Here is a 25,273-nt window from a genome sequence, read left to right as displayed (position 1 = left end):
TCTACCACCAGACAGTTATATTTATCACAGTTCAGGAACCTGTGTTCACACACTTCTAGCATTTACAGTCCACAGATTTCCTTAGGGTTTGCTCTTGGTCTTGTACATTCTATACCATGTAACCACATTATAGTAGCATATAGTGTATTCTATTTCCTTTTCATTTATTTTCTAAGTATTTTCTTGCTTTCTGATTTAAGATATTCTAGGTTTCTGCTTTGTTTCTCATGACAGCTTTGTTTTTTGTTTTTGTTTTTGCAATTAATGGAATTTAGAAATCAAAATTTGTGATCATCTTGTGGATTTTTGCTCTTAGATACTCTCAGTAGACAATATTATTAACATGAAATACTTCTATATGCAACAGAGGAAAGAAATATTTCTGTATCTACTCACATCCAGTGATATAAACTATTTTTCTCTCTCCTTCAATTTTTTTCTAATTCATTGCTTATTTCTGTAATACACAAATACTCCCATTGCAGTTCTAATTCATGGTACCCAGTACCATAACAACCATCTGAAGAAAGTCCTGAATGTTGAGCAATTAATTCTAGAGATGAGGACTGGGCTTACTACAACCTGCCAGTATACATAATTTTTAAAGATAATTTTATTTTTTAGTTATAGATGCACACAATACTTTTATTTTATTTTAATTTTATGTGGTGTTGAGAATCAAACCCAGTACCTCACGTGTGCTAGGTGAGTGTTCTACCACTAAGCCTCAACCCCAGCCCCAGTGTTCATTTTTTTAGGTTCACATGTACATATTATCTATCTATCTATCTATCTATCTATCTATCTATCTATCTATCTATCTAATTATCTATCCATTTATCCATTCATCCATCTATCATGTTTGTATCTACCCAATTCTATTCAGCTTTGTGTGATGAAAGAAACAGTCTGTAGTTTAACTCTTCAATAAAATAACCACCAAACACATGTGCCTTCTTAGCACTTGACATGTGGCTAGTGCCACTGAGAAACTGTTTAAAATTTAAACATTCACATGTGGCTAGTAGCTACGAATGCAAAAAGCCAAGCTCCAAACCTTGACTTTTTTTGGTGCAGGGGAGAGGGCTACCAGGAATTGAACTCAGGCACTCAACCACTGAGCCTCATTCCCAGCCCTACTTTGTATTTTATTTAGAGACAGGGGTCCCACTGAGTTGCGTAGCACCTCACTGTTGCTGAGGTTGGCTTTGAACTCATGATCCTTTTGCCTAAGCCTCCTGCTGGGATTACCGGTGTGTGCCACTGCACCTGGCCTGAACCTTGACTTTATAGTCCTATTTCATGGGGTTCATACTCACTGGGATAAAAGATTTGATAATTAAATGTTCTCATGACATCATCATAGAAAACCATCATCAATAAATCTGAAGTCTGTAGACCTTTCAAACACTTGTTTTGTGTATTCTTTTTTTTATCTTTAATTGCGTGTTTGGCACAGAGACCATGTTTATTTTAGGGCCCAGGTATCTAAAAGTCCATATTGATCATACTGTGTATCTTAGATAGAAATGGTATCTCTTCAAATTACCTATCATTGGTGGTGCTGAGAATGGCACAGTTAGTAGCCAAGTCCAAGAGTGGTATAGATCTCAGGAAAACCGGATTAAAAAAGTTTTCCTTTGTCTCCCCTATCAGAGAGACATGAAAGTGAAAACCACTCTGCGAATGCCTCTGAATTGCTTTTCCATGGTCCTGCATAGTGATCTGTGGGTTTTAATGAGATTTCTCTTCAACTAAACTCTGATGTTGGGATTTGCTGAATTTACCTAAATTGTGTTTCTTCTTCCATTAGTCCTGTCTGATTTGGAGGTTGTGGCCCAATCAATTATCTTCATTTTTGCTGGCTATGAGACCACTAGCAGTGCTCTTTCCTTCATTTTGTATGAACTGGCCACCCATCCTGATGTCCAGACCAAATTGCAGCAGGAAATTGATGCGGCTTTGCCCAATAAGGTGAGAATATGGTATCTGAAGAGGGAGGAGGGACGATGAGCCTCAACAAGACTGCCTCCTTTTCACTTCCTAGAAGGCTTTGTCCAAAATATAGTAACTGATTTTTTTTCACCACCTATATTTTTAAAGGATTTGAAGGGATAAATATAGGAGAAAACAGTATTTGGGGGAAAATGCTATTCCCAAAACTACAAGGAATTTTTAAAGGAGTGTAGTTTCAGTTGTATCCATTACCAGTTACCATGATGACACCTAGGAAGTGTAAGCATGTGTCACTCAAGTGTCCATATCATTGTCTCTGCTGAGCTGTGGCATGAGCTCCTGCCTGGCTGTCTGCTGAGTGAGCCTGTGTTTGATGGGCAGGACAACTCTGCTTTGCTCCACACATCTTCACACTATAGTCATGTATTTGAGAGAAGCAGTCAGGGGATGAGTCAAGTTTTCTGCCTCCTGAGCCAAATTCTTTACTTCTACCTTGTATCTTCTCCAATGACACACCAGGCATTAGTCACAAGTTGTACCTGCTGTCCTTACACCCCAACTAAGCAGAGAGTCTATTGGATATCAAGACACGTGGTCTCTTTGGCTGGCATGGCTGGTTTGGAATGAAGTGGGCACAAAGCCTCTTCTTCAGAGCTTACAATGAATCCCCGAAGAACAATCATGAGACTGTTCCAGAAACAGAGGGTGGGACTGAGAGTGGCTTCCTGTCCTCCTTAGAATGCTCTCTGGAACTGAAATTGTGTGACATGGTGCCATCCAAACTTAGACTTCTTTTGGTGGTACTGGAATGGAAGTTACCAGTTTCTCCCAATATTTTTTTCTTGATGTAGTGTTATTTTTAAGTTTCATACACACACACACATACACACACACACACACATATGTATGTATATATATATATATATATATATATATATATATATATATACACTCAAAGCAGGTTTATTCAAAAAAATTGATATATAATTGGTTATTTCCTCTTTTCTATTTCCGTGAAATAGACATGTGCTTTTCTAGAAAAAGTTAACAGTGATTTTCACATATTTTGCCTGAGTGTAATTTTAATATTTTATTAGTTACTTTTCCTTGCATGAGAAAAAGTAGTACATGATGATGCTGAGGATATTATACACTGAATTTGGGATTGTCCCAAAGCTCTCTTATGTACATAACTACTCTACACTTCTCAATGGGCCATGGACATTGTTGTCAAATGGACATGTATGTTATTACAGTGCTTAGTCAATTGTAAGCACTACTCTCCTTCTCCATTCTGTTATTTCTGGCACTTCCTAACACTTTAATAAAACTACGTAGATTGCATTTAATGTTAGTTCTAAACATAAATATCCAAAAATCTCTTTTTTTTCTTTTCAGGCACCTGCTACCTATGATACTGTGTTACAGATGGAGTACCTGGACATGGTGGTGAATGAAACTCTCAGGTTATACCCAATTGCTGGCAGACTTGAGAGGATCTGTAAGAAAGATGTTGAAATCAATGGAGTGCCCATTAGGAAGAGGACATTGGTGATGATATCAAGCTATGTTCTTCATTGAGACCCACAGCACTGGCCAGAGCCTGAGGAGTTCCACCCTGGGCTAGGGTTGTCTAAGCATGTCCTTATATTTCTTATCATAGATAACATAGAGGTAGCTATGTAATTATTTTCATGTATGCCTTTGTACTTTGAGCAGTTTTCCTGTTATAAATATACCACTTTCTTGCAAAATGATATGAATTTGTGAGAAGGAACAAAACAAATGCTATGTTTATTCACTATTCTAAATTCTTTTTTAAAAAAAATTTTAAATTGATTTTTTTAAAAATAAATGACAATGAAATGCATTACAATTCTTAGTACACATTTATAAAAACAATTTCTCATATCTCTGTTTGTATATAAAGTATTTTGACATCAATTTATGTCTTTATACCTGTACTTTGGATAATAATGTTCATCACATTCCATCATCCTTGCTAATCCCCTGCCCCTCCATTTCCCTTCCACCCCTCTGCTCTATCTAGATTTTATCTATCCTTCCCAATCTCCCCCTCCCTACCCCACTATGAGTCAGCCTCCTATATCAGAGAAAACATTCAGCATTTTTTTTTTTGGAACTGGCTAACTTAACTTACCATAATCTTCTCCAACACCATCCATTTACCTGCAAATGCCATGATTTTATTCTCTTTTAATATCGAGTAAAATTTCATTGTGTATATATGCCACATTTTTTAAACCATTCATCTACTGAAGGGCATCTAGGTTGGCTCCACAGTTTAGCTATTGTGAATTGTGCTGCTATAAACATTGATGTGGCTATGTCTCTGTAGCATACTGTTTTTAAGTCTTTTAGGTATAAACCAAGAAGAGGGATAGCTTGGTCAAATGGTGGTTACATTCCCAGATTTCCAAGGAATCTCCATACTGCTTTCCATATTGGCTGCACCAATTTACAGTTCTACCAGCAATGTATGAGTGTACATTTTCCCCCACATCCTTGCCAACACTTATTGTTGTCATCATAATAGCTGCCATTCTGACTGGAGTGAGATGATATCTTAGAATAGTGTTGATTTGCATTTCTCTAATTGCTAAAAATGATGAGCATTTTTTAAATATATTTGTTGATTGATTGTATGTCATCTTCTGAGAAGTGTCTGTTAAGGTTCTTGGCCCATTTATTGACTGGGTTATTTGTTTTTTTGGTGCTTTGATTTTGAGTTCTTTATATACTCTAGAGATTGATGTTCTATCTAATGTGGGAGGAGTAAAAATGTGCTCCCAATCTTTAGGCTCTTTATTCACCTCAAAAAATGTTTATTTTGCTGAGAAGAAACTTTTTAGTTTGTTAAATTCTTTAAATAACCATGAATTAATAATATGATCATGTTCTCATAAACATATTTCTATTTATAGATAGATATTTTTGCTAAACTAGATTTTATTTTATTTTTGATTGCACCTGATAATATATACATTCAACCTCTGCATGTATGATTTTTTTTGTATGGTACCAGGAATTGAACTCATGGGTGGCCGAGCACTGAGCCACATCAGTAGCCCTATTTTGTATTTTATTATAGACAGGGTTCCACTGAGTTGTTTAGGGCCTCACTAAATTGCTGAAGCTGGCTTTGAACTTGGGATCCTGCTGTGTCCCAAGTTGCTGGGATTACAGGCATGTGCTGTGCTCAGCCCTATGTATGGTTTTTCCATCTATAATTTCAACTAACTTATAAACTTTTTTTCTTCTAAGTTTCCCCTAAAGAGTCTAAACAATAAGTATTTATATAGTGTTTAAATATTATTAGTTATTATAAGCAATCCAGAGATGATGTAAAATATATTTCAGGATGTGCATGGGATATACAAGTATTTCCCCATTATTTTTTAAGAGCCTTAAACACCCAGGATTTTGTTTATTCAGATGCTAAAACTAATTCTCCTTAGATATGGCACATTATTCTGTGTGTATGCATGTGTGTGTGTGTGTGTGTGTGTTTGTGTTTTCAAATTTTAAAGCATGTGCAATAACTGACATAACACCTATCTCATTTCATTTTATGTATTCACTCTTATACTCCTTAAATTTTATGTGTGTTTTGTTTTCTTTACTGTCTTAATTTACCATGATTTCCTTTGAAACAGCATTCATCTCATCTCAAAAAGACTGAAAGATCCTATAGGCTAAGGGGGAGAAAGGTGGAAAAACTTCTATAGGATAAGAAATAGAAAGGTGGGAAAATTCCATAGATTAACAATTCTCATAGCAAAACCACAGCTGGATTTCAATGACCAGCCCAGAAATCATCTTTTACACCATTGCTTAGGGGTGTCTAAGGCACAAACTGAAATAAGTAACTGTTTAGGTTTTAATATTTTGTTGATTTCTCATCTATTGTGGGATCAGGTTCAGAAAGAATAACAAGGACAGCATCAATCCTTACGTGTACATGCCCCTTGGAAATGGACCACGAAACTGCATCGGCATGAGGTTTGCTCCCATGAACATAAAACTTGCTCTTGTCAAAATAATGCAGACCTTATCTTTCCAAACTTGTAAGGAAACACAGGTCAGTAGATTTTCATATGTACAATGTTTTACTTGAAGATGTTTTTCCAAACAGAGGGGGCCAAGTCACAGAAAACTATATGCTCATTCATCATTTAATTGTTAGATCTATAGTCCAGTGAGTCTCTTTTGCACCATCTTTGAGTTTTAGAGTTCTTCACCATGGGGCCTCTAAATCTATGGCTTTATGAAGACCAAAGTGTAAAAAACATATTGACTCAATGCAAATTAGTGTGCCATGTGTATGTATGGACTGTGAACTTGAGCAGAGTGTAAATTCAGCTCCAAGTCTCCTGGAGAGTTCCTGTGCACAGTCATGAGGTGTGGTGACCACAGGGTTCTGATGTTTGAGTGAAGCTCTCCTCACCAGAACTTACAGAACTTCCTTGTATCAGGCCTTGTACAGGATAAATGTTTATGAAATAATTTTTCAGATAAATGAATAATTTTACTATTCAAACATGACACACCTTAGAGAATGAGTAGGACAAATTCAAAGAACATGATACCAAAAGTAGGGTTTTTTTTTGTTTGTTTGTGGAGCATTACTGGGCTTAATGTATCTTCTTGACTTTTCTGCTTTTGTTCCTGGTGTTTCATTCATTGCTTCTCCATGTGCTTGTTTAAACATTACAGATTTCCCTGAAATTAAGAGATCTAGGACTTCTTCAATCTGAAAAGCCCATTATTCTGAAGGCTGTGTGCAGAGATGAGATAATAAGTGAAGCCTGAACTTCTCTAAGAATTTGTGCATTGTTGTCCTAAGAGCCTGAGAACAACAATGTATTTTGTGAAGAAAACTCAAAATTAAGATTGACTTTATATTCCTCAATTGATTAATGATAAGAGATGCTGGACCTTTGCTGAGCTTGCTGAGGGTCTGTGCAAAGTATTATGTATTTTCTTATGGAAAGGAGGTGCCCACTTCAGTTCCAGATTTGAAGACTCACCCTTTCTGGGCCTAATGGGCTCTCTCCTCTCACTGCCAGTTAATACTGGCAGCTCCTCCTGAGTTCTAATTAGAGAATCAACAATTATCACCAAATTTTTCAATAATTTTTAATTAAAATGAGGGTGGTTGTGGTGGCTTTTGTAGTGACATTGATATATGATGTGTTCTTTGAAATATGTTATGATAAGTTTTATAATGAGAAAGTCAATAAACATATCCTTGTAGAAGTTTATCTGAAGCCTCTATGCCCATTTAAGGGGATATATAGTACTGAATCAGTGGAGTCAAAATTCAATCTTTTGATCATAACAATCAGTGAATACATGGCACTTTTTCAGAAATTCAAGTTAAATAGTAAGATAGAGTTAATCCACTGTGAGTTTCCCCATTGCTGGAAAAGAATATTCAGAGTAGCTTTCTGTCATTTTTGAAGCACAAAATTTGTAACACTTTACTGAGGTAGTTATTACTATATCTCTAGCTTAGATTTCATACTTCCATCCTATCTCCCTGTTGATTCTGGAAAGCAAGAAACATATTTGTAGTCCATCTTCAACTCCTAATTTGATTACAAGCACAATTAGCATTGAATTAGAAAGTGGTTGATAGTCAATTGTTTTTACAGCAGTGCTCCTCAGATTCATCTGGTATCAGGAGCTACACAGGATTTTTCCATCTTCTGTCCTGTTCTTTCTCTTCCTTCCCTCTACATCCCCTTCCCTTTTTGAATAATTCACTCCTAATGCCATTAGATGTGGTCCAGCATTGTGAAGGCACACTTTGTGGTGGAGGAGGAAATAATGGTGGCTTCAAGTCAGATGTGAGATACAATTGGGAAGGCGTTCTCAGAAGGGACAGCCTGTCTGAGTATAAGAGCCCAAGCAACCTGAGATTGGCTCCAAGCAGAGGGATGCCCTATCATAAACACTCATTTGTGGGAGAACTCAAGGTAGTGGGAACTGCTTTCTTGTGAAACAGCAGAGGTATATATACCTAACTGATTACACACAGCTTGACTCAATTAGCATCATCTAGATACAGCAATCCACCAATAAGGAATCCCTACCATCTTAATAGCTCAGTGGCATTGCCTCACAAACCACTCCTCCTGGCAAACTGCCAGGAGCCATCTTGACATGATTGCAGCCCCCAACACTCATTGACTAAATAGGGTAAAGAACACCCAGGTGAGCTAAGGAGGGCTTGTGGGATTAGAATAGGATGAATGAAATTTAGTTGTATAAAGAGAGATTGTTTAAATAAGTAAATACATGAAGGACAATGAAATCCAGTTTTCATAGGAAATGTTGGTAAAGTGACTCTCTGGTTCAGGAAAGAAAATTGGAATGAGACCTGTAAAGTAGGACTGAAATGGAATGTATCACTGTGAATTCATGCTTTCTCAATAGAAAAATAGAGAAACGTATGTGTGTGTGTGTGTGTGTGTGTGTGTGTATGTGTGTGTGTGTGTGTGTGTGTGTGTGTGTGTGTGAGAGAGAGAGAGAGAGAGAGAGAGAGAGAGAGAGAGAGAGTTTGAATGTAGAAAACTCAATTTATACTTGTCTGCACAAATGGGACTGGGTAACAGTGACATTTTAATAGCAAAGACCAGCAGATCAGTCTTGGTGATCAGATCCTAGAAGAAAAAAAAAATTTCACTATAGGAAGCCCGGCTGGTTAGACAAAAGGCTGATTCAAGGTTAAAAATTGGGAAAGCCCAAGGTGAGCCTTTACCACCTTTTTGTTCTAAATGCAAGAAAACATTCAAAAAAGGGTAGAAGAAATCCCAGGTTCACCCAGCCAACTGGCAGACCTACAACAGAACTCATCCCTTCCCCACCTCCATCTTGAGCCCCTATAAGCATCAACATAACCCTCCCCATGCAGTAGGCTCCACCTTGGGAGAACAGGTAGGGATGGGAGGCAGCTGCATCTCAGAACAGGTAGCCCAAAGCCACTGTTAGGCCCACTTTTTAGCCCCATCTCTGAAAGTAGTTGCATCCATCTTGACACAACCCCACAGCTATCTTGAGTTATCTCCACTATTGCCATCACCACATTTAGTTGCAGTAGCATTATCATGGGTCATTGGATGGGGGCCAGAAGTCCAACACCAAGGTGAGGTACAAGTTATCTTCAGGGAAACTATAAGATTATAGGGTAGAAACTGTAATAACTCAGATTTGCACTGCAAGAAAAGAAGACGCATAGTCAACATGAAAAAATAAGGGAGAAATTGCCCCAAACACACCAAGATACTACAATAATAGAATCCATGGACAGTGCAGTTGATGAAATGTCAGAGAAGGAATTAAGAATATACATAATTAAAATGATCTACAAAGTAAAGGATGATCTAATTGAGAAAATACAGGCAACCATTAATCACACCAACAGAGATAAGGGGGCTAATACAGGTAGCAAAAGAGTACTTCAAGAAAAAGGGATTCTGAAAATAAAATAAGAAATCAAGGAAACAATCAACAAACAAACAGAAACCTAAGAGAAAGCATAAACATCAGATTAGATCACTTGGAAGATAGAATGTCAGATAATGAAGAGAAAATATATAATCTTGAAAGTAAAGTTGAGCACACAGTGAAGATGGTAAGAATACATAAACAGAACACCCAATAATTATAGGATAACATCAAAAGATGAAATCTAAGATTTATTGGGATAGAGGAAGGCACAAAGATTTAAATCAAAGGAATGCACAATCTCTTCAATGAAATAATATCAGAAAATTTCCCAAGTATGAAGAATAAATTGGAAAATCAAATACAAGAGGCCTAGAGTAAACCAAATGTACAAAATTACAACAAATCTACACCAAGATGCATTATAATGAAAAGGTCAAGCATACAGAGTAAGGAAAAAAAATTAAAAGCCACAGAGATAAGAATGAGATCACATATAGGGAAAAAAAATTACGATCTCTGCAGATTTTTCAATCTAGACCCTGAAAGTTAGAAGATCCTGAAAAAATATATGCCAAGCTATGAAATAAATGGATGCCAACCAAGAATCATATTCAGCAAAATTAAGCTTTAGGTTTGATGATGAAATAAAAACCTTCCATGAGAAACATAAGTTAAAAGAATTTACAACTAGAAAGAATGCACTACAGAACATCCTTGGCAAAATAGTCCATGAGAAGAAAATAAAAAACAGCAATGAAAATCAACAAAGGGAGTTATTACATTAAAGAAAAAATCAGCCAAAAGAGAAACCAAGTCAATTTAAATACCAAAAATATAAAAAAAATGACTGGGAATACAAATCATGTCTGAATAGTAACTCTAGATATTAATGTCCTGAACTCACCAGTCAAAAGACATACAGTGGCAGGTTAAATTAAAAAAAAAAGACACAACAATATGCTGCATGTAAGAGGCTCATCTCATAAGACAAAGCATCCACAGACCAAAGGTGAAAGGTTGGGAAAAAACACACTCACACGTACTGTGGAAACTAGTAGGGGTTTCTACCCTCATATCAAATAGACTTCAAGCCAAAGTTAATCAAAAGGGATAAATAAGAAAATTTCATACTACTTAAGGAAATCATACATCAACAAGACATAAAAATTATAAATATGTATGTCCCAAGCAGTAGAGCATCTATGCTCATCAATCAAACTCTTCTCAAATTCAAGAGTCAAATAGACCACAGTACAGTAATTTGTATGACTTTAACATGCCTCTTTGCCACTGGATTGACCTTCCAAACAAAAGCTAAACAAAGAAATTATAGAACTCAAAAATACAATCAATAACTTAGACTTAACAGACATATAGAGAATATTTCATCCACCAATGAGTGAATACACTTTCTTCTCAGCAAAACATAGATCCTTCTCTGAAATAGATCATATACTATGCCATAAAGCAACTCTTAGCAAATATAAAGTAGTAGAGATACTACCCTGTATTCTATCAGATTATAATAAAATAAAATTAGAAATCAATGATAAGATAAAAAATATAAGATACTCCAAAACCTAGAGAGTAAATATTATGCTATTGAATGAACAATGGGTTGTGAAAGACATCAAAGAGGAGATTAAAAATTATTAGAGGTTGTGGCTCAGTGGCAGAGTGCTTGCCTAGCGTGTGTGAGGCTCTGGGCTTGATCCTTAGAACTGCTTATGAAAATAAATAAAATAAAGACATGATGTCCATGTACAACTACAAAAATAATCTAAAAATCTAAAATAATTTAAAAAATTCTTAGAGGTAAATGGAAACACTGACACAACATATTGAAATCTCTGAGACACTATGAAGGCAATACTAAGAGAAAAGTTCATTGCATGGAGTTCATTCCTTAAAAGAAGAAAAAGTCTACAAATAAGTTCCCTAAAATTACATCTGAAAGCCACCCCCCCTCAAAAAAAAAGAACAACAACTCAAGACCAAAAGCAGTAGAAGAGAGGAAATAATTAAAATCAGAGATGAAATCAATGAAATTGAAACAAAAGAAACAATTGAAAAATTGACAAATAAAAAGTTGGTTCTTTGGAAAAATAAATAAAACCAATAAACACTTAGCCATGCTTAAAGGAAGAGAGAGTAAACTCAAATTACTAAAATTTGTGATAAAAAAGAATATATCATAATGAACACGACAGAAATACACAAGATAATTAGAAACTATTTTGAAAATTTGGACTCCAGTAAAATAGAAAATATCAAAGGTATGGACAAATTTCTAGGTTTATATGATCTGCTCAAACTGAATCAGAATAATATTCACGAGTTAAATAGATAAATTTCAAGGAATGAAATAGAAGTTGGCTTCAGAAGCCTCCCAACCAAGAAAAGCCCAGGACCAGACAGATACATAGCTGAGTTCTACAAGACCTTAAAAGAACTAATACAAATATTCCTCAAACTATTTCATGAAAAAGAAAAAAAGAGAGCCCTTGAAAACTCATTCTATCATGCCAATATTACCCCGATTCCAAAATCAGATAGACATCAAAGAAAGAAAGCTTCAGATCACTATCTCTAATAAACATAGATGCAAAAATTCTCAATCAAATTCTGACAAATAAAATACAAAAACATTTTAGAAAGTTAGTGAACTACAATCAAGTAGGGTTCATCTCAGGGATGTAAGGTGGGTTCAACATAAATATAAATGTAATTTATCACATCAATACAATTCATTCATTATAAAATGTAATTCATTACATCAATAGACTTAAAGATAAGAATCATGATCATCTCAATAGATACAGAAAAGACAAAATACAACACCACTTTATGTTAAAAACACTAGAAAAACTAGGGATAAACAAAAACATTTTGAATACTGTAAAAGTTATCTATGCTAAGCCACAGGCTAACATCATTCTAAATGGAGAAAAATTGAAATCATTTCCTCTAAAAACTGGAGGAAGACAGGGAAGCCTTGTTTTGCCACTTCTCTTTAACATAGTTTTTGAAAATATAGCCAGAGCAATTAGACAGATGAAATAAATTCAATGGATATGGATAAGAAACGAAGAACTCAAATATCATTGTTTTCCTACAACATGATTGTATGCCTAGAAGATAAAAAAAATCCCACCAGAAAAATTCTAGAACTAATAAATAAATTCAGCAACGTAGCAGGATGTAAAATCAACACCCATAAGTCAAAGGCCTTTCTTTACATTGGTGACAAATTCTCTAAAAAAGAAATGAGGAAAATCATCCCATTTACAATACCCTAAAAATAAATAAATAAATAAATACTTGGGAATCAACTTAATGAAAGAGGTGAAAGACTTCTAAAATAAAACTACAGAACACTAAAGAAAGAAATTGAAGAAAACCTCAGAAGATGGAAGATCCTCCAATGCTCATGGATAGACAGAATTAATATTTTAAAAATGATTATACTGCCAAAAGCACTATACAGATTTCATGCAATCCCATTCAAAATCCCAATTACATTCCTCATAGAAATAGAAAAAGCAATCTGGAAAAATAAGAGACCCAGAATACATAAAGCAAACTTTACCAAGAAGAGTGAAGCAGGTGGCATCATTATATCACAACTTAAACTAAACTACAGAGCAATAGTAACAAAAACAGCATGGTATTGGCACCAATGATACAGAATAGAGGACACAGAGACAATCCTACATAAATACAGTTATCTCATACTAGACAAAGAAGCCAAAAAATTATAGTGGAGAAAAGATAGCTTTTTCAAAAAATGGGGCAGGGGGAACTGGAAATCCACATGCAACAAAATAAAATTATGTCTCACCTATGTGTCACCATGCACAAAATTCAACTCAAAATGGATCAAAGACCTAGGAATTAAACCAGAGACACTGCACCTAATAGATGAAAAAATAGGTCCAAATCTTCATCATGTTGAATCAGGCCCTGAATTCCTTAATAAGACTTTTATAGCACAAGAATCAAAATCAAGAATCAATAAATGGGATGAATTCAAACTTAAAAGCTTCTTATCAATGAGGTGAATAAAGAGCCTATAGAATGGGGAGCAAATTTTTAACCACATACACATTAGATAGAGCATTAATATCTAGGATATATAAAGAACTAAAATTATTTTAACACCAAAAAAACCATAATTCTATCAATGAATGGGCCAATGCATTGGTTAAGACCTGGTACATATTACATTTCAGTCCTAAGCACAGATTAGCCTATTGATATTGATGTCAGTTTTTTAATGATTCTATTTGTGTATTATATATAATATTGGGGTTTGTTTTGATGTAATCATACAAGCATAAAATACAATTTGCTTCACTTTGGTCCCTAGTGCATCCACTTTTTCTCTTCCCCTCTTTCCCCCATTCCACTTCATTTAATCTATTGGTGTTCTATTTATTTATAGCTTTTAAAATTAATGTTTGTAGATGTACATAAAGGTGAAATTAAATGTATGTAATACATTCATTTATGGACATAGCATAATTTCGCCAATTTAATTTTATATTTTCTCTCTTTTTCCCATTCCTCCTCCCTTCCCCTCAATCCCCTTTCTCTGCCACACTGGTCTCCCTTTCTCTTTCATGGGATTTCACTCCCCTTTTTATTTCTTAGTTTGGTATAGCTTCTGCGTATGACAGAAAACATTCAACACTTCTCTGTCTGAATCTGGTTTATTTCACTTATCCTGATGTTATTGGTTCCACGCATTTAGTATCAGATGGCATAATTTCATTATTCTTTATGGCTGAGTAAAACTCCATTATGTCTATTTTCACATGTATGAGCTGTTCCTCATGTAAGCAGAGCAGGTGGAAAGTCAAATTAGATTTAGTCATAATATCATCTCAGAAAAACACATGTTTTTATAACATATAAACATATAGTTTTCATAGGAATGTGTTTCTAAAAGAAAATAAAAATATTTGGGGGTTTGCGTGGACTAATTAAATTGTTTATAGTTATGAAATGATATCCCAAACTTTTCTTGTTGAATGAATGTTGTTTTACGTGAATTAAAATCTTATCATATTTTGCCAGTGAGAAGTCCCTTTTTCAGGCTAGTGTCATGAATCCCTGGGGATTTACAGACCAGAGAGATGGGACGAGTTGTCCTCGTATTTATAAGTTTATACAGAAGGTTGACACTGAGAACAGATAAAAGAAGAATGACTTGCTTGTGCTGCTTAAATTTCTACTCTTTCTGTTGATTTTTAAGAACTTTGAAGATTTATCACTTAATCCTTAATGCCCCAGACCAAGTAGACACAGAATATTAGATAATGTTCCAATTAGATAGATAGTCCATCATAAGACATTAGATAAAAAACTGCTGTTATTTCCAAACAATAAGGGGATGTCTTTCATCATTAAAGTGATGGGGGCTCACAGGTAGTAATGACACCTGTTACAGATCTGTTCCTCTCTTAACTGCTAAGACTCAATGTCCATCCATTTAATTAATTCTCTATTCACCAAAAATCAGGAGGCCATATATTCTGACTCATCATCACAAAGGAAAAGCTCAAATCATATTTTGGTGTTCCTAGACCTTGTATCTTCTCTTGCATTCCACCAAGGGGTTTGGAGGTCTATGTGTCCATGCAGAAAACTGTTTTCTTCTTCTTTTCTTTCACATCCATTGGTTTGGGACATGCAGACTTTCCAGAAAGCATGAACCTCTCTTTTGTCAAGAATTTGGGTAATTTGCAGTGTACTGCAATATTCTCGAAGGGACTGCACAGCAACATGAATACACACTGCTGGGACCATCAGCTCCATCTTGTCTATGTCCCATCTCTCCTTGAGAGGCTATTTTTCCAACGGAATTAGTAAAGATCAGCCGGAAATTACAGTTAAGGTGACTGACACAGAGACAACTTTTCTTTGTATATTAACAATGCAGGAAAATGAAGTGGTCACCAAAGACTCCCCAGAAAGGATCATGCAGAACCACAGCAATCTCATCCAATTCAACTCAGCCAACTTTTCTTGATGCCAGGAGCAAAACTTTCTCCTGGATATCAGGCTAAAATAGTGGATAATACCCAGACTGGGACGTTGACAAGCTCAATGTCTGGTTCAAGGAAACACTGGTGGAAACAAGCAATGTGTTAGAAGATAGAGAGGAAAAAAATGGAAGTGTGTGCAGAGTATAGAAGTTGCTTCAGAGGAATAAGTGCTGTTGATGGTGGTGATGGTGGTGGTTCATTTATTTCTTGGATTATGAGAATTTTTTTTGTTTGTTTTGAACTGGGAATTGAACCCAGAGGTGATTCTCCACTGAGGTGCAGCCTTTATTCATTTATTTTTATTTATTTGTTTATTTATTTTGGTACTGGGGATTGAATCTGGGGGTGCTTTATCATTGAGCCATATCCCCATCACTTTACTATTTGTTCTAATTAGTTATACATGACAGTAGAATGCATTTTGTGACAATATACAAAAATGGAGTATAACTTTTTATTCTTCTGGTTGTACATGATGCAGACAAACACAGTCATGTAAACATATATGCACATATATGGTTACAGTCATGTAACCATATATGCACATAGGGTAATGACCAGTTCTTTCTACTATCATTGATATATACATATGATGCTTAGGGGATCAATGCATTTCTGAAGCTGCTTTTGAACTCATGATCTTCCTGCCTCAGCCTATAGAGTCCTGAGGAGAAGAGACAAGGAAGAAGTTGACCTACACTTTGAGATTAGTAAGGAAAGATTCTATAAAAATAGGTGCTATAAGAGCTGGCTTTTGGAGGCTCAGCAGGAGTCTTTTATGAGGCACAAAAATAGTCTAGGCAGAGGAACTTGTGTGGGCAAAGATATATGGGTGGAGCTTGTGTTGACAAAGGTCTCATGTATGATTTGTTCATAGAGCAGCTATGGGACTGGGGCTATGCTCAGAGGTAGAACGCTCATCTACCATGTGTGAGACACTGGGTTTGATCCTCAGCATTACAGGAAAATAAAATAATGATATTGTGTCCATTTATAACAATAACAACAACATCAAGAAAAACAACATCAAAAAGAAAAGCAGCTGGGTTCCAGGAACATATAAGGAGATTAATCCCAGTGGTTTCACTTTGATTTCTCATAATATCACATAACCTTTGGGATTGTTGATTACACAGTGGTTTATTGATTTTACACAAAATAAGAATTGAAAGAATTATGGAGTCCCATTCCAAGTACAAAATCCAGGTCTGGCCATTCACCCACCCCCCTAAACCCACAAAGTAATTGCAAAAATTAAAAAAAAAGAACTTTATTCAGTGCAGCCACACCAGAAAGACAAGGGGATCCATGTTTTAGTCATGTCTTCTGGGTGCTGGCATGACCTAAAGGTTTAAATAGAAGCAGAATTGGGACAGTGGGGAAGAGGTATGCATTGTGAAGCAGTCTTGTCCAAACTGAGGTCTGAAGGATTATTATTTCACTTCTAGCACTGTTATGTGGCTCCTGAGAAGTCCTTATCACTTGAAAGGAATAAATTTTATTTATTGTTCAGGATGTTTACCTACCAGACCTGAAATCCTAAAAGGGGCAGTGTAGGTCCCATGAGATGATTGCCCCTGTTGAGAGAGTAAACTCCTGTGTTTATCTGTCTATAAGGCTCTGCCTTACCTGTAAGGTAATAAACAATGACTGAAGACTTCTGGGAACCACCCTGGGGTTCTGAAACAAGATACTGTAAAAGCTGACACTTGAGGGGTTGGGGTTGTGGCTCAGTGGTAGATCACTTGACTGTCATGTGTGAGGCACTGGATTTGACCCTCAGCACTGCATAGAATTAAATGAATTAAACAAAGGTGTTTTGTTCATCTACAACTAAAAAGAATATTTTTTAAAAATCTGATAGTTGAATGTCCCTTCAATCTTGACTCAGTCTTCAAGGGGGATAAGATGGATTACATACATTTGTAATCTATTGCTAGTTTTTATATTAGCATTCCTTAAATTATTAACATGTCTATGTGCAGAGCTGAGCAGTCACAAATATTAAGTTAGTAAATGATACTGAATGAAGGAAGAATGCCAACTTTTATCCTGCTTTTAGTTACTCATTCTACAGCTGCAGGCCCCAGAGTCAATGTCTTTACCCAAGGCAGTATCTTTAAGTCCCTCTTTTCAAACAAAGGTAAAAGTAGGAGAGTGCATGATTCTTTGCCAACTGCAAAGAGGACACTTGACCCCTCCAATTCCAGAAGATGCAAACGTAGCCTTTCCACTGGATTCATCCATGGCCCCACCTCCTTTACCCAGCACAAACACTGGCCTCACTGAATCGTAGCTTGTCACAGAAGGGACACTCTGCAGGCATATTTCTTCAAAGGCAGCCCATATGACTGTAAGAAAAATACAGAATTCAAAACTGATGAAGGAAAGTGGTGATGAACCTGACCACAAATTCTTCCATAGAGACCTGGGTCCTCCTGGCTATCAGCCTTATGCTTTCTATCTGTGAGTCACTGTCCAGCATTTTCTCCTCCACAAGCCTGGAGTAGGTGGCCTAATCAGGTTACTGTTTTCCTGAACTATTTGGAAGATCAAAATAGTTGATGGAATTAAAATTGCTATGAACACTTAAGAATTTTCTATTGATCTTAGGCAGACTGCTTTAGCTTTTTCCTGTCCTGAAATCTATTTTACTATGGGTTTGGGGATTCATTGTGAGGTGTATTCCCAGGGATAATCTAATTGGCTCTGAGTTTGCACATAGAGTGATGAAGCAGAATTCAACAGATACACCTAATGCATAAGTTCTTATCACATGCAGTGGGAACCTCGCCCTTTCAAGCTTTGGAAATTCTGGAGAAAACCAGTTTCCTCTGGTTTTGTCTCTTCATCTTCTGGGTTTTCTGCTAAAAATATTCTGGAGGACTGTACCTATTCATATGGTGATTCCTGTGCCCTCCTGGCTGTAGAACCATTTGTACAATGCACCATAGCCCCTCAGATTCCCTGGGAAGCTGACTGAACAATTCCCTCTTTTCTGTGAACCTCTCCTAGCACATTCTTCTCTCCTAAATCTCAATTCTCCCACCCTGAAATTCACAGAAATGTCTAAATGATGAGCATCTAGAACAGAAAATACCTGATAGAAATTTTAAGGAGTTTTATTCTTTTCTTTTTTATTATCTTTCCTCTCTCTTGGAGATTAGCATCAGTAAAGAGACTTATTTACCCCCAATATGAAATCTAGTAGCAACCCAACAAACACTCCAAACCCAATTGGGCTTTTCTTTTTTATGTCCCTCCACACTCCAGCATGAAAGAATGAATCTATACCATCTATAAGTGATGTAATTTAGTTTTATTGTACTGTTATAGTTAAAGATTTGTCCAACAGTTTTATAAACTAACTTTCATACCAGTCACATATAATTGAACCCAGCCTTTATTGAAGTACACTAGTAGCCACTAACCAGAACTTAAAACTGTTCCTTCCATCAGCCCTAAACAATTTCAAGGGTTGTTCCTATAAGCCTGAAAACAACAAAAGGGATGTTTGGGGGTCTAGCCAATGCAAGCAAGCCAGGATACAGAAGTAGGAGAGTGCAGTAAAGTGATGGAAAGCCTAACCAATAACAGTGAGTCCAGTCACCCCATTTACATAAACAGAGCCCAGGTACCCTAGTTACAGAAATAATGCCCAATAGGTAGTTCCATGTTCTTAAAGGTTTAGATAGTAAAAGGAAAATAACATCTTGACCCAGTCATGACCCTTCTACTTGGCATGGTTGTTTTAGAGAATTGAGTCACAAACCAAAATGGAGTCACCTTTGCTTTTACTATCACATTCCCATGGGTTTTAGTAGGTTTGATGTAAAACTTGCACATCATTAGGCTTCAGTTTCATTTTCATCCTTCTGTGTCTAAGGGAACATACTAAGCTTGCAGGACCAAAAGTCGGACCTCACCTACACTCTTGTGTAATAGGCAGAGCCCTATAGTAGTTCCAATTAGAAGAAGGACTAAGGGCCCAACTATGGCTGAGATGATGGTAGTCAGCAAAGGAGACCATGAGAAATAGTTTTGGAACTAATTTCCTGAAGCTTCTTATGTTTTGTGTTTTTTTCTCACTGGCACCAAACTGTTTTTTATTTTCCCAGAATGATTTTCATAAAACAACACATTTTTTTGTTTGTAATACTATTTCTGTCCAAGAGTCTATTGAAAATTCTAGTTTGGAGACTGACATTTTTAGTTCTTCTAAATCTCTATATATTTGATGGCTGAGGGGCTTAAAATTTTTAGAGCCTGTGATAAGAGCTGCAGTTCCCAAAGCAGTATACTGATCCACCTATTTCCATACCAGCCAGGAGGGGAACTAAAATGGGGCCAACCTGTCTATGTTGATAAATCAGTGGACCCTGGCCTTTTAATAAGCCCAGGTTCTTTTCCTTTTTCTCCACTAAAATAGTAGGTTACATAGATTGGAGTTCTTGACAGTTTTGAGATTTAGGCAAGAAGTTTGAAGTGGGACCGGAAAGCACAATTTTTGGTGAACAGGGAGTTGTCCCACTTATAATTTGGGGTTATGGAAGCAAGTGTCTCTTTCTGAGAGATCACCCAGGGTGATCTTGGGGGTAGTTACCCAGGTACATTTTCCTGAGCTAGAGATATTGGCAAATATCTATACCGACCATAATTTTTTCTCTAATATTAGGGACCTACTACTGCTGTAAAGTAAAAGGGCGATTTCTGTTCTTACTGCTTCGAGCTGAGAGGGAGTGATGTGCAGTGGGAAAGCAGTTTGGAGTCTCTTTGTAGAAACTGAGAGGGTCAAGGAGTCCTTGGTAAAAATCTAGTTCAGGAAGAAAAGATTGTAAATTCACCTGGGGTTGGCACTTCTATGAGAGAAACCAAAAGACATGAGTACTGAAATAAGATTAATGCAAAATAGCAGTTGTAGCATCTGAAATATTTTCATGAATATTATGAAAATCATATAAATTAATAATTGTTTACCAGGAGGCAGAAGACCTGAGAAATTGTTCCCATAACAAGGCCTAACAAAGTCTAATAAGACCCTTTTTTAGGGACATAACTCTTTTACATTGTCAGAATTATCAGAAATGTAGACACAATATTTATTTAAGTTAGATAATGTCATAGTATTTTTGTAAAATATCATTATTGGCATGACCTCTACATTCAGTAGAGATTGCTTTGTTACTTAGGGGAAGATAACTATACTAGCAAACACTGATTAAGTCTACTTGTGCATGAGGTTAGGAAAATATGTAGGCTTTAAACTGACAAAAAACTTTCAACTGTGGCAATTTTTATTATCAGGCATTCTTGCCTAAGAATTTTTATTTTGTTGCCTCCAGTCTTACTCATTTTGGGAGGTGTTAACACAAGTGTACATTTTATGTGACATTAAAATAACTGTTGTTTATTTTAAATGCCCAGGAATGCCTGTGCTTTGGTTTTTAACTGTTTTTGCTAGGTGATTAAGACCAAGCTGGTCAAACTGACCTTTTTCCTATCTATTGGTAAGAGTGAGCTGAGTTTCCTTGGAGGACACTCTTGGGGAACTTGTGAGTAGAATTTCAGCTCTGCTAGTCCCATCTGTATTAGGATGGGTCAAGGTCTTGCTTACCATGTGGCTTCCCTTGGAATCATCAGGCATGTCTCCCCTTTTTAATGATCCTCCTCTTTTGCAGCATGTACACTCATTGGCTCTCTGTTCTTCAGTGGTCTCATTAATCCCCTTATCAGGAGGTTATGAGGCCCAGAGTTGCAAAACTCTTCCCCCTGTTTTTGGTTCAGGCTGACTCAGAGGGCAAGAGCCAAATATTGGTTTTCTTGTCCCCTTTATTTTAACCTTAATTTTTAAGTTTGACTTTTAACATCCAGCAAGTCAGTTTTATCAGTCTTATACTGAGAATACTCTGTTTTAACTTTAATGTTTATAACTTTAGAGTTAATGTTTTTATGTAACGCAATATCTTTATTTTATTTATTAACTTATTTAATGTTGAAGATTGAACCCAGTAACTCACTCATGCAAGGCAAACACTCTACTGCTGAGCAATAACTTTAGTTTCTTTTCAGTTAGTTTAATCCCTTTTAATTATTATATGTCTACAGATGATGGCTTAACATCTTAAATTAGCTTAGGTTGTGTGTTCATAAAGTTTTACTTCTATAACACATTAACAGGCATCAGTTATTGTTAGTTGCGGAGCAGGCTGAACAAATGTTAGCTTTGCTTGTTTGCCTCAAGTCTGAACACTCAACCCCACTCAAGGTTGAACACTTGACTTTCACCCATCTGGTATAATGGAAACGCACATCTGACCCCTGCCTTTTCTGCCTGAAGGCAGAAGATGACACCCTTAGCAGCTACATTGATACAATCACTGTATGCCAACAAGGCAGCTTGTAGATCCAGAGAACCCATTAGATTTAGGCTATAAAATCTCTCTCTTGCCAGGTCCCCCTCTCTTGTTCTCTCTTTCTTATCTCACTTTTGCTCTCTTTTATTCTCTTTCTCTTTCTTTTTCTCTTTCTTTTTCTTTCCCTCTCTCGTACCATTTGTTCTCTCTCTCTCTCTCTCTCTCTCTCTCTCTCTCTCTCTCTCTCTCTCTCTTCCTCTCTCTCTCTCTCAAACTTTCCTTTCTCTCTCTCTTTCTCTTTTTTTTCCCTATTAATCAGACACTGCCACAATAAAGGTCTCTTGGTTGTTCTGAGTATCATGGTCACTTTTCTAAGTTATAATGAAAATAGAAAGTGAAATTAACAATAGTAAAAACATATCTAGCTTGTATATTATTTTGAACCTTGGCTGAGTTATATATTTTTATTTGAGATCATAGTAATCTTTTTAATAAAATCAAACTTTGAATATATCTCTAAATTAACTGAAATCTGGCCTACTTTGAAGTTATTTTGACATGCTGTAAGGTGGGAGCCAGAGCCTTATCTCAAGTAAGGCAGGGCTCTTCACAAATCTTAGGTGAAGTGTTTTAGTTCTAAAGCTGATCTTTGTCTCTCTTTATAGATATTATTTTATAAAGTTTACATATATTGCTTTCTGACTCTGTATGAATGTTAGCTAGCACAATATGATATACATATGAAACATTAATTCAAAAAAGGCTGAGCGTGCTTTCTTTTATGTGGCAATGTGGCAAAAATATTTTATAGTATTAACCTTTATACAGATTAGGCTCTCATTATCTCTTAAAATACCTTTAAATTTTTATATCCCAGTGTAAAAGGTAACATAAGGTTTGGTTACAAAACATCAAATAATATAAATAAAACCCCAATAAAATCTATTATCCTTATAAGTTTAAATTACCATTACAGACAATTTTAGTTTGGAGAATACCAACTTGATAAAATGTTCCTTTAAGCTTTTACCTTAAAGACTTGTATACCGAAAGATATGAACACATTTAATCTGTAAAGAAGAGTAATGTACCATACTTTTATTGATGTTTTATATTAACCAAGGTTATCTTTTAAAGAAAAATCTAGACTGTGTAATGTAGAACAATACTTTAAAATAAACGTTGCTGTTTAACCAAGATTATTTCCTGTAGGGGATAAAATTCACAGAAACAATGTAATTAATATTTTTAGAAGGTTTTGTCATTTTAGCATATAAATATATCAGTACATTAATATTTGTCTGTAGGGAAAGATGTTGAATAGTTTTAACTATTTGTGTTAAGTATATAACCAACTTATTAACATATAAACCTTTTAATATTTATCTTTTATTTTTAGACCTTAATATTACTTAATTAGACCCTTTTGTTGTTTACTTAGATGTATTAAAATAATACTTTACTACATAAAGACTTTTTACCTGAAACCATTTTTAAATGGTTCTAAAGCTGATTTTTGTCTCTCTTTTAAGATATTATTTTATAAAGTTTACATATATTGTTTTCTGACTCTGTATGAATATTAGCTAGCAAAATATGACATACATATAAAACATTAGCTTATTTTAAAAAACCTGTTAGATTTTTACTAAATATATTTTTATATTAGAACCTTTTAATAATTTTTAATCCATTGATCCTTCTTTCTGTTTATACCTTGAAATAACCCTTATACATTCCTGAATTTAGGTAAATCAATCTATTTGAATAAGATGAAATATTTGTTATTTATGGTCTTTAATTGAAATGTAGTTGAAACCTCTTGACTCCTTGTATGTAGAATTATACCTGTTGAAACTTTTAATTTATAGTAACCTTGTTTTTATGATAGCACAAAACTTTTTTTAAGAGAGGGAGAGAGAATTTTTAAATATTCATTTTGAGGATTTGGGTGGAGATAATATTGTTATTTTATTTTTATGTGGTGCTGAGGATTGAACCCAGCGCCCCGCTTATTCTAGGTGAGTGTGTTACCACTTGAACCAATCCTCTGTCCGACACAAATAATTTAATTTTTTTATTGGATGTTCAAAACATTACAAAGCTCTTGACATATAATATTTCATACATTAGATTCAAGTGGGTTATGAACTCCCATTTTTACCCCAAATACTGATTGCAGAATCACATTGGTTACACATCCACATTTTAACATAATTCCTTATTAGTAATTGTTGTATTCTGCTACCTTTTCTATCCTCTACTATCCCCTCTCCCCTCCTCTCCAATCTTCTCTCTCTACCCCATCTACTGTAATATATGTGTAGACATAATTTATGTTTCATTTTTAAAAAAACAAGGTATCAGACAAGTTCATTCAATAGTGTTAGTAATCGTTTTTTCCTGTTGAAGAAAAATCCTAGCAGAATGGATATCAGACTTTATAAATATTAACATTTAAACAGCTGTTTAACCATCTAGAAAAAAAACTGTGCATTAGTATCTTTAAGGACATTTGTACTTTTATTTATTTTTCCAATTTAAATTGAACCTTTTAAATCATACTAACCAAAGGTATTTGGATCTTTTTTTAAAATTTTAATTTATGAGCTCAGATGTCAATTTTTTTGTACCAAACATATGTAGACATGGCAATAAATGTAGATGGACAGTACACTGCTGCACTCACACAAAACAAATAAACAGATAAACATAAGCCTTGTAGCTTATTTTTTTAAACCTATTAGATTGAGAGTTAACCCTTGTAAATTGGCCTTAGAATAAAGCACAGTGTAATCAGAAAAATATATTAATCTAGGCATATTGGATCAAAATTATCAATTTGACAAATATAGAATTTTAAAAGTTTTTCTGACCTTTTTCTTGAGGAGGTCCTGTTCATCAAAGCTAAAAAAGTTAAGGGAATATAGACAAATAAAAGGGTCTTATTTTTTTTTCCTGAAGGAACTTCCCAAAGATGCAGCTCCATTGGTCTTCTAGGGAGAATCTCCAGGTTGGGGTCCCATTCTAAACTGATTTTTCTGGTTTCTTGGATTGTGACCACCAAATTTTAGCCTGACACTGAAAAATCTTTAGACCACTTTTTTAATAGTTGGAAGTTATTCATGCTTGCAAATACTGAGAGACAAAAGCCAAACTTCCTAGACTAAATTATGCTTTTTGTTATACAATTTAGGAATAATAATTTTATAAAACACTTTAGTTTTAATCTGTCCTCTATAGAAACTTACATGATTTACCCAGATGGCCACCTGGCCTAGTTCCTAAGTGAATGCAATCTCCAGAATGCTTTTTTTTTTAACCTTTAGCTTTTACTATTGACAATTCTTTTAGTCCTGCTGGCAGCACTTTATATTTTAATGAAAGCTGTAGTGAGCACAGTTAAAACCATTTTAATCATTTTTTTTCTCATTAGAA

General features: G+C 35.4%; 1 long non-coding RNA gene and 1 pseudogene across 1 annotated transcript; one reads left to right on the top strand and one right to left on the bottom strand.

The window, feature by feature from the left end:
- LOC144364742 (cytochrome P450 3A21-like) overlaps positions 1 to 6,789 on the top strand; it is a 33,099-nt pseudogene extending 26,310 nt beyond the window's left edge.
- A 9,947-nt stretch (positions 6,790 to 16,736) lies between these two features.
- Positions 16,737 to 21,341, bottom strand: LOC144367056 (uncharacterized). The gene is made up of 2 exons (XR_013426265.1): positions 21,097 to 21,341; positions 16,737 to 17,833 (listed from the first exon to the last, which is right to left on the bottom strand). It is a non-coding gene; the product is annotated as an uncharacterized LOC144367056 (long non-coding RNA).
- Positions 21,342 to 25,273: the final 3,932 nt, after the last annotated feature.

The sequence above is a fragment of the Ictidomys tridecemlineatus genome, chromosome 10 (genome assembly GCF_052094955.1).
Source record: "Ictidomys tridecemlineatus isolate mIctTri1 chromosome 10, mIctTri1.hap1, whole genome shotgun sequence".
Taxonomy (NCBI): Eukaryota; Metazoa; Chordata; class Mammalia; order Rodentia; family Sciuridae; genus Ictidomys; species Ictidomys tridecemlineatus.
The sequence above is the reverse complement of the archived record's forward strand: the minus strand, read 5'-3'. Positions and strand labels throughout refer to the sequence as shown.